Here is a 12,443-nt window from a genome sequence, read left to right on the forward strand (position 1 = left end):
TTGACAGATATGGAAACTAAGATCCAGGGTTAGCTAGGTGGTTGCTTAAAACAAAACTGTTAGAGATGGATCTGAATCAAAGGCTTTTGACATCCAATTCCATATTATTCTTCATAAGCTGCAACAACTCTTTTTAAAGCACTATCTGGGGATCCCTGGATGGCGCAGCGGTTTGGCGCCTGCCTTTGGCCCAGGGCACGATCCTGGAGACCGGGGATCGAATCCCACATCCGGCTCCCGGTGAATGGAGCCTGCTTCTCCCTCTGCCTATGTCTCTGCCTCTCTCTCTTTCTCTCTCTGTGACTATCATAAATAAATAAAAAAAATTTAAAAAAAAATAAAAAAAAATAAAGCACTATCTGTCAAAAAATAACTACTTGAGTTAATTATAGTAGATATGCACACAGGGCTTTTGCTGGGGCGGGGGTGGGGGGGCGTCATCTGGAATGAGATGGTCAGGTGTAAATATGATATTTACACCTGACCATGATATTACCCATTATGATATTTGATATTTGATATATGATATTTGATATTTATGATATTGATATGATACCCATTATTGATATTTATGATATTACCCATTACCCATTATGATATTTACACCTGATTTACCCATTTAAGATGGGTAATCTTACACAGAAGTCCATCTGTGAAATGAGTCAGCCTGGTGTGTGGGACCAGGAATGGGAGATAGTACAATGCTGAAAGCTCAAATGGACTAGAATTTCATCCACAGCACACTGTACACTGAGTCTGCAAGAAGAAACAAATTCCAGGGCTGGGTCAATGGTGAAAAAGAAGGAGTTGACTTGACCAGCTTGACGTCAGATTTTGGTTGAGTCTGGCAATGCAGGGTAAGCAGAGATACCTAAACTGTAAGACTGGGAAGAGCAGAAGATGTCTGCGTATTATTAACAAGGAGGAAAATAAAAAGATTAATTTGTTAACCAAACATACACTTTTGCATTTGAAGGTTTTTCCCCCCATGGATTCTGTTAATGAGTGAAGAATATTCAAATATATTCTTATAATTTTTCTCTACTTTATCAATAATACTGATTATGGGACTTCATCAGAAGATGTTGATAAGCTATTCACTTAGCCTGAGTAGCAAAATGCATGAAATGGCATTGCCTAAGGGCTTTATACAGAGAAAAAATTGAAAACATAGCCAGCTGCCAGATGGAAGATATGTTTGCAGAGCTCCAAAAACTGCTGCAGAGCAAACACTGCTGAACAATAGCAACTGGGGCCTGCCTTGGCACTTGTTATCTATTTGCAGTCATTCATAAAATTTTAATGTTTGGACATTAAACAGAGCACAGAAGAGATATTGCTCTGGTCTGCTAAGTGTTAGTGCTGGATTAAGACCTAAAGTCAGAATTATGAAAAACACCACACCACAAGCAGCTATAATGATTGAGGGGAATGTGACTGCTGCTGTTTGTTCATCTAGGATGATGGCACTTACTGATAAAAATACAAATTACTTCCTATAACTTATTTATGATCAGCATGGAATCATACAACAGCACCCTGCTATCCTGTTCTGCAATGATATATATAATCATTGGCCAGGTTTATGGAAGAAGTCTCAGAAATGATCTTTCCTCGGGGTATCAATATGTACGAACGAAGGACCGTTATTTGAGCTTAATTTGCCTAATTACAGCGGATTACTCTATGTTAGCAAGGGTAATTTCTCAAGTCAGTCTCTGCAGATGCTTTGTGTGAAATGGGAGAGATAAAAAGAATGTCTCCAAAAGAAGAGGTGTAGAAGAAGAGCGCAGAGCTTGGAGTCGGTCAAAGGAAAGGCATTTACCTCTCCAGACCTCATTATTTTGTTTCATCTATAAAAGCTGATAATATCTAGTTTATATGGTGTTGGAATAATTTAACAAAACACCATAAAGGAATGCTCTGATTACAGTCTGGTTTATAACAAGAGAATAATCACAACAAAGAATATTTGACTGTTGCTACCAGATTCCTCTTTTGACCTAAAATTTTAAACACTGAGGAGGGAGTGAAGGTCTCTCCACCAGAAATTCCCTAAGAGGAGGTTGGCCTCTCTTTATCACTCGCCACCCTCGACCCCACATCCCCCCCCATATACCTCAATATTAGTTATGACTACTCCTTTAACCCCATTCCAGGAATGATCTATGCTCACTTGCAAGCTAAATCCCAACCAGTATGAAAACTAACCAAAATATATTAAGTTTTCTTCTTAGCAAGTGAAATTCAAAAATAGTTCACAGCTGCCATCCATGCCTGATGAATGAGTTTCTGGAGGTGTTCAAAACCCCAGGTGCCTGTGAGAGCATCATGCTGAAACTTCTTGACCTACACTAATGCTGTGCAATATCTCTGCTTGACTAACTACAGACTAAACTTTCTCTGCTGGGCTGGGAATACTAAGTCTCTGGCCTCAGCTTGTGGTCATTACTCATACTTCTTACCAGTGTCCCCTCTGTTGCTCTCAAATCTGTAATGTCACACAAAATATCTGCCCCATTTAAAATAGAATTTTTTGGAACAGATGTCTGCCTGGCTTGGATTTGAGTTTGGCCTGTGTCCCTGGGGTTTATGATCCTGGATTTACACCACCATTTACTTCTTCCTCATCTTGTGCTTGCACCCTATCTTGGTTGCCCTCTGAAATCCATATAAACTACTTCCAGTTCACATTCATTTAGTTATTGACTTTCTATTCTTGGAAGAGTTCCTAATATCAACAACTCAGCCCGGACCTAAAGTTTAAGACACTCTTGGTTGCTTTATAAAGGCTCATTTAGTTTAAAATTCATGCAATGGGAGAAGTTTAATTTGTGGCTTTTTGGTCTTATGAAGTTGTTAAACCAAGTTTGCTTAGATTAACAAACTGGTTTTCTACTGAAACTCATTTCTTCACCTCCATTCTATGCTCCATATTCAACAAATGAAACATTTTAAATAAAAAAAGAACCAGTTTTAAGAAGTTATTAGAATTCACTCCGGATTCTGTAAGGGGGAGTATTATACTCTACAATACAATGGCTTAGCAAGAATGAGAGAACATATTCTCAGCCAATGGAGAATGAATGTTTGACTGTCCTGTATCCAGAAAAATAAAAGACCCAGAAGTGGAATATTATGCTGTGTTGTAGAAAATTACAGAAAAGTCTAAACTGCTCATTAGAAAAATTTTATTTTCAAGGTTGTTTATATCTATTCATGCTATTTCTACTTCCTAACGAAACATGTTGGGCCATACACTATTGTATAAATTTAATTATTAGAAGCATCCAATTTATACATAATTAGGCAGTTTACACTTTCAGAGTTTAAGACATTTGAAAATGTTTTTTAAATATAACAAGCAGGGATGCCTGGATGGCTCAGTGGTTGGGTGTCTGCCTTTGGCTCAGAATGTGATCCCAGAGTTCCAGGATTGAGTCCCACATCAGGCTCCCTGCATGGAGCCTGCTTCTGCCTCCGCCTATGTCTCTGCCTCTTTCTGTGTGTATCTCTCATGAATAAATAAATAAAATCTTTAAATAAATAAATAAATAAATAAATAAAACAAGCAATAATTTTTAAAATATTTCTATTATAGGGAAATGTATAAAAGATCTAGAAAGAGGTAAATACCTCTATTTACTAAAAAGATCATGAATAAATTTCAGTAGTGTGGATCTAAATACAAAATGTTTAATAAACAAAAACTAAAAAACCCACAGAAGTTGGCTAGGAAAAATCATAAAGAATGAATCTCAATTAATTGTAGGATAAATCAATAAATATTATGTAAAATTCATTATGTGTCAGATTTTAGGAGTCCCAACCTACTCAAGTCCTGAGCATTAGTCACCCATTTTGGGTGGGAGGAGCCATCTCTGGAAAGAAGGAGAGTTCCTTGTCTGCAGAATGAATGAAGTGTTCATTCATGTCCTGGCATCATCCCCTATGCCTGATTATACTCATTGTCTTTCTTCTCCTTGTCCATGTTTGTAGCTTAAATCATGCTGACAGAAAACAACAAAGAGACACAACCTATTTTCCATGATGAAAACAAGGAGGGAAAAGATAGTCATATCTTTTTTTTGTTTTTCTTCATTATTCTTTGCTGTCAGATACTTCCCATGGTGTCCCCTCCCCATTATTTCCTTTTGTCTTCTTCATTTTCCTCTCCATCCCCCTACTCTTCCTTTTCTTGATCCTTTCTTTTCTGTGATCTTCATCATTACCCCTTTTCTCTTTTTCCATGTCTTTTCTTCTTTTCCTGAAAGACTTCAAAAGTACATATCAATCATTAAACAAGGTTGAAGTCGGTACTCAGCTTCTGAGGACTTGCAAATCAAGATATCAAAAGCTCACCACTAGAAATATTTTAAAGCCTTTATGAATAAATAGTGCAGCACCCTAACAAAGACCACCAGAGAAGCCTGTTAACCCAACAAAACTGAGTCTACTAAACTTACCAAAGCAGAGGACATCATCATCTTGATAATTTTAAATATGTCTCAAAAGGGAAAAGTTTTGGAAAGTCTTGAATTTTGGAGTCTGGGGTAAAGTGGCTTAAGGCAGGTCTTTTAAGATAGTAAATGAACTGGGAAAACATTTATGATGTATCCTTTAGTATTTAGATGGTAAATGAACTAGGAAACATTTATGATGTATCCTTTAGTATTGCTGTACCATCGGGCCAAGAATCTTAAAGCAAGCCTTGATAATCAACCTGTTGTTCTGATTAGCAAACTGTGTCTAGGTGATGAACTTTTGTCCACATCATTCACCTAGATAGTTTGGTTTATAAAAATTTCTTCAAGCAAAAAAAAAAAAAAAAGAATTATTTACTGGGTGTCAGGTTTATTTCCTTCGTTAAAAAATTCTTGAGAAAAGAATTGAATCATATTGACATGAGTGGTCTCAGTTCTTAGTCCCTTATAATTTAATTATGGTTAAATTCTCTGGGAGCAGTGGTCTTAGTTTTTACAGAAGGAATGGTCTCAGTTCAACATAGAGAAAAGTATCAAATAAAGTCTCTCACAATATACTTTGGAAAGAAGGTAAAATACATGCTGGACAATTCTCCATCAGGGAAAGTACTGTACCCTGTGGGTATTTGGAGATATGTCCAGGGAGTATTATTTGCATTTAGAGGCTAGTGTCAAGGAATGCTAAATGAATAATGATATGTAAAGCATCTCATACAACAGAATTGTCATAGCTGAAATGCCAATAGAGCCCCTCTTAGAAAACAATGACTGGCTGATAGTAACTTTAGGTAGAGTTCCTCTTGTTTAAAAGCCACACTAGAAGTATACAGATTAGCAGCTCATCAGTTTATAGTAGTCCTCTCCATTAACATGTCAGAAAATTCTCTTGTTTTCAACATTCCAAAAAACCCATGAAGAACTAGGAAGTAGATTAAATAAAGTTGGAAGGGATATCTACTATCCTAGGAAACAATCAAGATTCAATTTTTTTCTCAAAAAGAATAAAAGAAATGGGAAATTCAACAGTAACAAAATTTAGTATTCATCCATCAAAGTAAAATCAAGTTGGCTTCCAGAAGACCATACGTAGCAGTAGTTTAAGCAAGGAAATTAAAGATTCAGCAGATCACAAAATTAATATGAACCTACAAATTTAGTGAAAATTGGATTAAATTATTGGAAGAACACTAGAGTGCCAATTTCAAAGCACAGTAGGAGAAGCATATTAGATTATATACATCGCATTTTATGAGAGACATTAGCAAAACAAAATGGAGCCAGGAGAAAATAACCAAGATGATGAAGAGAGTAGAGAGACCTTGGCATATCCATACTGTATGAGAAATTAAGTAATAGGGGCTTATAGCCTGGAGATAGGAGTCTCGATATTCAACATGTGGTTCGCTGACCAACAGGATTGGCTCACCTGAGAACTCATTAGAAATGCAGAAACTCAGATCTCATCCCAGATTCATTAAGTGAGAATCTGCATTTTTACAAGGTGCCAGGTAATTCTTACACGTACATTCATGTCTAATAAGTGGTTGGAGGACTGTTTCTTGATCTTACCTGAAAGTAATAATCATCTGATGTGTGTGATGGAAATGCTGATTCCCTAGACCCAAACTCAGACTTTTGGGTTCAGAATTTCCTGGGGAAAAGACTAGGTGATCTGTAGGTTTAGCAAGTGCCATGTGATCTTAATCAGGCAAATTTGGGAAACTGTTCCAATTCCCAGAACTAGATGTAGAAAGACTGTTAAGATCAGCTAGATTTTGACTATAATTTCCAAAACTTTGTTCTATCAGAAGAATATGCTGCTTTGGGAGGTAATGAGCCCTGGTCACAGAGCTATTATAAGTAGAGGCTCACCATCTCTCAGAAATGACAAGGAAGGGAAGTTTGTTCTCTGTAGGAGGTAGAACTAGATGATTCTATGTTTCCTTCCAAATATAAAATGTAGAGTCTTCTAAATCCAGCTGTGATTTCTCAAACCAATTTGTAGAGATACTTGATAATAAAAGCCAGAGGCAAATCCAAGAATAAAAAATTTTGACCCCTGTTTCAGTGGGCCCATTCCCACTGCTGCCTTTCATTAGAATTTGCTGGTAATTCATCTAAACTGTGATCCCAGTGGCACCAGGAACTGAAAATAGATCCACAGGTTCCAGGAAGTAATTAACGGTTTTTCTACTGAGCTCAGCTTGAATTAACTTCGAGGAGTCTTGCAGCTGCCTAGATTTTTCACACCAAGTCATGTCATGGTGCATAATTTGATGCTGTAATTTATTCACAGTTAATTCTTATTAAATGAAGCCCAGTGGCAGTTTTACCGTAATAAGGAAAGAAAGTACTCCTTGTTTTATTGCCAGAAAACTGTTCACTGAGGTGAAAAATCAAGACTCACCTATGATCTGTTAATATACAGGTAATTGTTATGTGGTGCTCTCCAATTGAGCAGCTACACGAGTTCTCAAATGGAACTGCGATGAAGTTCCACCTCTATTTCTCTTTTATGACTCTGGTTATTTGAAGATTACATTCAATTAGAGTTTTGCCCTTCTGTTTCAAACTCTAGCACCAAGTTACACCACTCACTCAGGATTTTGCAGCAGTTATTGTAACAAAATCAGACAGCCATCATTTCATTCAGGCATGCTCACTCACTCTCTCTTATGTATTAAAGTGTTGTGGAGGGAAAAAAAATAGTTGCTCTGAGCAAGAAGGGAGAGCGGAGCAAAGGGGAGAGGCTCTGACAGGTGTGAAAATTGGCTTTGTCAGTCTAAGGTGTGGACCTTAAATGCATAATCCGTACCCCATGCCAGTATGCATCACTTGTGTGAGTAAGATTGGTGTTAGGGGTGTTGCCATGACTGGATAGAAGTAGAAAGAGGGGAAAGGAAATGTATGAGATTTTGTGATGTTCAAATAAAGTCATTTGCTGGTAACTTTGTTTTTTTTTTTTTTTTTAAAGAAACAATATTTTCCTCAAGTTTGAATCTAAAAAATAACACTTGATCCTGCTCAGTGAGTGGCATTATTGCCCATCAACCATTTCATGCTAGAAATAATAATGCTCCCCAGTCATGCTCAGTTCTCCCTCCCAGCCCCACATTCAATTTGTTCACCAAGTCCTGTTCATTTTATCTATTAAAATGCTCTTGAAAATAACACATGTTCACCAAACTCATAAGTTAATAATTCATCCATGCATTTACCATGTATTGGTAACATGGTAACAATTATGTGTTGGACAGTCTCACAGAAAAGATTTAAAAAGTGCACTAACCAAGGTCCCTACTAATAAGCTAGGCCCTAAATGATAGAATGAGCCTCTATCTTCTCTCCCTCACATAAATCTCTTTCTCCAACCAGTACATTTGTATGAAGGTATCTCTGTGGCAGGTCTGACTCCACTAAAATCTAAATGACTCCTAACTGGGTGTAATCATGAAAGTCACCTGAATTCTTTGGAAAGAAAGAAAAACAGACAAGGAAGGAAGGAAAGAAGGAAGGAAGGAAGGAAGGAAGGAAGGAAGGAAGGAAGGAAGGAAGGAAGGACAGAAGACAGGAGGGAATGGGGGAAGGAGAAAAAGGAAGGGAGGGTGGGGGACAAGGACATCTCCTTTGTTGGTTATCACTGGAGCCAAGTCAGCAAAAGTTGACTAGTAAAAAACTAGGCTGCCTGGAATTCTTATCTAGGGGAATTTAGAAAACACTAGACTAAAGGCTTCAGCCAAAATACATAGCTTGATGCTCAAAATTCTCCATAATCTGCTCAGACCCGCCATATACATAATACTTCACATTCTCTAAGGTACTCTAGCCTCCAGTCCATTGATTCACAATCATGTTTTCAAACCAAAATAACTGTGAAGCTTTGTAAATAACTCACACAAGTAGGTCTCATCCCTATAACTCTGGTACACAGGATCCTCCAGACCTAGAGTGTGGCCCATAAACAGCACGACGAGGGATTCTGATTCACAGCCAAGTTTGAAACCTGTTGCCTTTTCACAAACAGCCACTCCTTTTTCTCTCACCACCATCCTGTCTCCCTCTGGCTGGGATCATCTACTTTTTTTCCCTTTGTGAACCCAAGAAGCCAATTTTCAGAACTCCCTTTAATTGTCACCTCCTGTCTAAAGACTTATTTGCCTCACCTCCACCAACGAGTTTCCCTTTTTTGAGTTTTCATAATACTTTGCTCACAGTGCTAGCCTCTTAGTACATTGTCTCATATCTGTTTGAATAAAATCGCCTCTTTTGTTGAATTGAGTCTTCTTACCTGAGACAGTGATATTTTTGTCCCTATATGCCTTATATCCTAGGAATGCATCTAAAAGAAAAGTAGGAAAATAGGATGGAAGAAAGGGGAGGTTATTGAGAAGGTGCACAATGGGAGGCATTTGGGTGCTATTACTCTTATTCTTCAATTTCTTCACCAGAGTAGTGATTACACTGATGTGTTCATTTTATAGTAATTCATTGAACCATACACTTTTGTGTTTATCTGTTTATATATGTTTTGCCTCAGTATTTAGTTTAAAAGAGAGAAAAAGAGACGGAATGAAAGTGTCCACATTAGTGAAGATGAACCCAAAGTCCAAACTCAGAAAGGAGACTACCTGGCTACTTGTTTCTCTTCCACATTATCTTTGCCCTGAGCCATTTTCTTTAAAGAAGTCTCTGCCAATTGGGTGTAATCATGTATGCCTACTGGTTGTGTCTTTTATCAAATGGGAATCATGGAATTTATGGTATTGTTCTTGACAATCTGGTGTATCTTTTAAAATAGGGAGAATCAGGGGATCCCTGGATGGCTCAGTGGTTTTGCGCCTGCCTTTGGCCCAAGAGTCCCGGGATTGAGTCCCATATCAGGCCACCGGCATGGAGCCTGCTTCTCCCTCTGCCTGTGTCTCTGCCTCTCTCTCTCTCTAGGTCTATCATAAATAAATAAATAAATCTTAAAAAAAAATAAAATAGGGAGAATCAGATTACCATTAAATGATTTGAAAATCAAAAATTCTGATTCTAATCAAATTCTGAGTCAAAAATTCTGATTCCCAGCCTTTTATGCCTTGACAATTTAGTAGTTGTGATCCTCAAACACATTAGTCTTTGTTTTTTTTTTTTAAGATTTTATTTATTTGAGAGAGAGAGAGCAACATTTCAGCAGGGTGAGGGGCAGAGGGAGAAGGAGAAGCAGCTCCCCGCTGAGCATGGAGACCAATGTGGGACTCAATCCCAGGACCCCAAGATCATGACCTGAGCCAAAGGCAGCCACTTAACTATAAGCCACCCAGGTGCCTCATTATTCTCTGTTTTTGAGACACAGCTTCCCATTTAATAAAATTGATTTTTCATTTTTCGTTCTAGTACATTTTATTAAATGTACTAGATACTAGACTCTACTACTATATATGCTAGAGTTGGGGCTCAACACTAGAAACTAGACAAGTTTACTGCCCTTAAAATGCTGACAGACTATTGGGGAGAGGTATGATTATAATATAGGGTAAGAAGTACCATAAAAGCCCTTTGTGGAATGTGCATGTGTATCAGGAAAGATGAATACCTCCTGTCCAACCTACCACATATCGGTGTCCCGTTGTGAGCTTCTAATGATACGGACATTTTCATCCCACTTGGATGGGAGAAGAGAAAGAGGGACAGATTATAGAATGAAAAGCAGACTATTAAAGATAAAGCCTTGGGTGAGATTGACAGTTCCACTTCTAAAGTTGACTCTTGGGACACCTGGGTGGCTCAGGGATTGAGCTTCTGCCTTTGGCTTAGGGCATGATGCTGGAGTCCCAGGATCAAGTACCACACAGGGCTCCCTGCGTGAAGCCTATTTCTCCTCTCTCTGCCTGCGTCTTTGTCTCTCTCTCTCTCTGTGCCTCTCATGAATAAAATATTTTAAATAAAATATTTAAAAAAAAATTAAAGTTGACTCTTGGCTAATTCTTGACTGGTGGTTGCCTATTATAGTTACTTCAACTAATACTTACTGAATCCCAATCATGTGCAGGGTATTTGGTTAAAGCCTAAAAATAAAGCAGAAAAAAAAAAAAAAAAGATAGAGTTCATCTCTCTGCCTTTGGAAGTTCACAGGAGGAACAGACAACCAGAAAATGAAAACGACGCCATAAGTAGTATAACAAGGAAGTAGAGTTTATGTTCGTACATTCATGTCTGAGAGAAGCTGACCTGAATTTGGGAAGTTGGGTAAACCTTTCCAGGAATGAAGGGTAAAGAATTAACCAAGAAAGGAGAAGAATGTGAAGTTATGGGTTTAGTGATTCATCCGGTGGGAACAACTCAGACAAGGATCCAAAGGAAAGAATTTGACAAGTTCAGGCAACTGAGAGAAGTGCAGAACGTCCATGAGGAAATAAATGGTAACTTCTGAGGCTGCAGAGGCAGGTGCAAACCAATTCGTATAGGCCCTCCCAAATTTGGGAAACCAGGTTCCAGAGTTTTGACTTACATTCTGGAGGTCAACAGAGATATCAGAACCCCTTGTAAGCATTTGAAGTAGCAGAGTGATCTTCTATGAGTTATATCTAAGGAAAAAAAATCCCTTAAATTTCAGTTTGAGAAATTCCCTGTGGTGAGGGCCAGATTGGGGTAGGAAAGTAAACCAGCTTCTACTCCCACTTAGTATGTGGTGTGCTGGACCATAAGTGAAGGTGCAGGATAAGCATGGTACACTTTCAAGAAGTTTATATTTTACTTAGAATTGGGGCTAAAGTTTGTATTCCATATTTTTAGGATGTTCCACGACATACCTGTCACATATACAGAGTCAGCAGCACCTTACTGCTGTCAGGGGCCAGCCTCATGTTTTCATCATGAAAACTCACAGAGTAGAACATTTTATTTGCAGCAACAGATTAGGAAACTTGGAACTTTTGTCTAGTCCCTGTGGCTTCCCAAAGAAACAAAGTAACTAAGATGACAGCGCTTCTCTGCCACAGTTTGTGACTCAGTACTAAGCAGCAGTCATCAATATAAAAGCCATGAGATGTACTTAGATGTTTATTTAAAGTATGGGCTTTATTATTGGGGAGATGCAAATTAGTCTAAATGTCAGTATCTGTTGTGTGAAAAAAGAAACTGAACAATTACCACATGAAACTCTCTTTCAGCAACATTTAAAAGCCAATCATGCAAATTTTGAAGGCAAATCATCAGAAGTTTTGGAGCTAAAAAGAGAAATGTCTTGACTAGGAGCGAAACAATAAAAAAAACAATCAAACAAGCAAATGAAAAATTGTCTGACACTGTCTTCAAGATCACTTTCAAAAATCATCTTGGAAAGAAATCTCATATTTAGAAGTACATTTAGAAAACTGCTATACTGCAAATAAGGCCAAATCTGTTTGAATCAAAAAGGGGTAACCAAATACTTCCCATAGAGATCTCACCAACCAACATATTTTAATGTATTCTAGACATAAGAACAACTCGTTAGGAGACCGATGTTAACCTGCTATTCTTTTTAACAACTGCTTGAAAACAATATTATAATTTGGAAAATATTTGTAATTATTATTATTTCCCATAATTGGAGTACGTTTTCTAGTAAAAATGAGTTTTGAATTATGTGTAGAGATTTCCTGGGTGAATATATTTTTTGTGACTTTTCTGTGAGCTGGGAGTTGTCCCAGGATACTTGATGTCATCAACATGGTCTGAAAACTAGCCTTGTAGTCGTCCACTTCTTATCATAAGCATCTTAAAGACATCTGGACATTAAGTGAATAAAACACAAAACCCCCACAGATTTAAATAATTTAACAATCGTAACATAAGCCTAACTAATTCTGTTTCTTTCTCATGTACCTGTTCCCTTAGGAACCATACCAACAATTAGTGCTTCGATAGCAGCAAGCAACACAGAGCAGACACTGCACTGGAGAGGTAAGCTACACCCAGCATGGGGAGTCCGTT

General features: G+C 37.9%; 1 long non-coding RNA gene across 2 annotated transcripts in view; it reads left to right on the top strand.

Moving 5' to 3' along the window:
* Positions 1-12,443, top strand: part of LOC140641788 (uncharacterized) — an 85,912-nt gene that overhangs the window by 17,862 nt on the left and 55,607 nt on the right. For both annotated transcript variants that reach the window (XR_012038375.1, XR_012038376.1), the window contains exon 3: positions 12,348-12,413. This is a non-coding gene — a long non-coding RNA (uncharacterized lncRNA). The remainder of the gene's footprint in view (positions 1-12,347; positions 12,414-12,443) is intronic.

This window comes from Canis lupus, chromosome 10 (genome assembly GCF_048164855.1).
Source record: "Canis lupus baileyi chromosome 10, mCanLup2.hap1, whole genome shotgun sequence".
Lineage (NCBI taxonomy): Eukaryota > Metazoa > Chordata > Mammalia > Carnivora > Canidae > Canis > Canis lupus.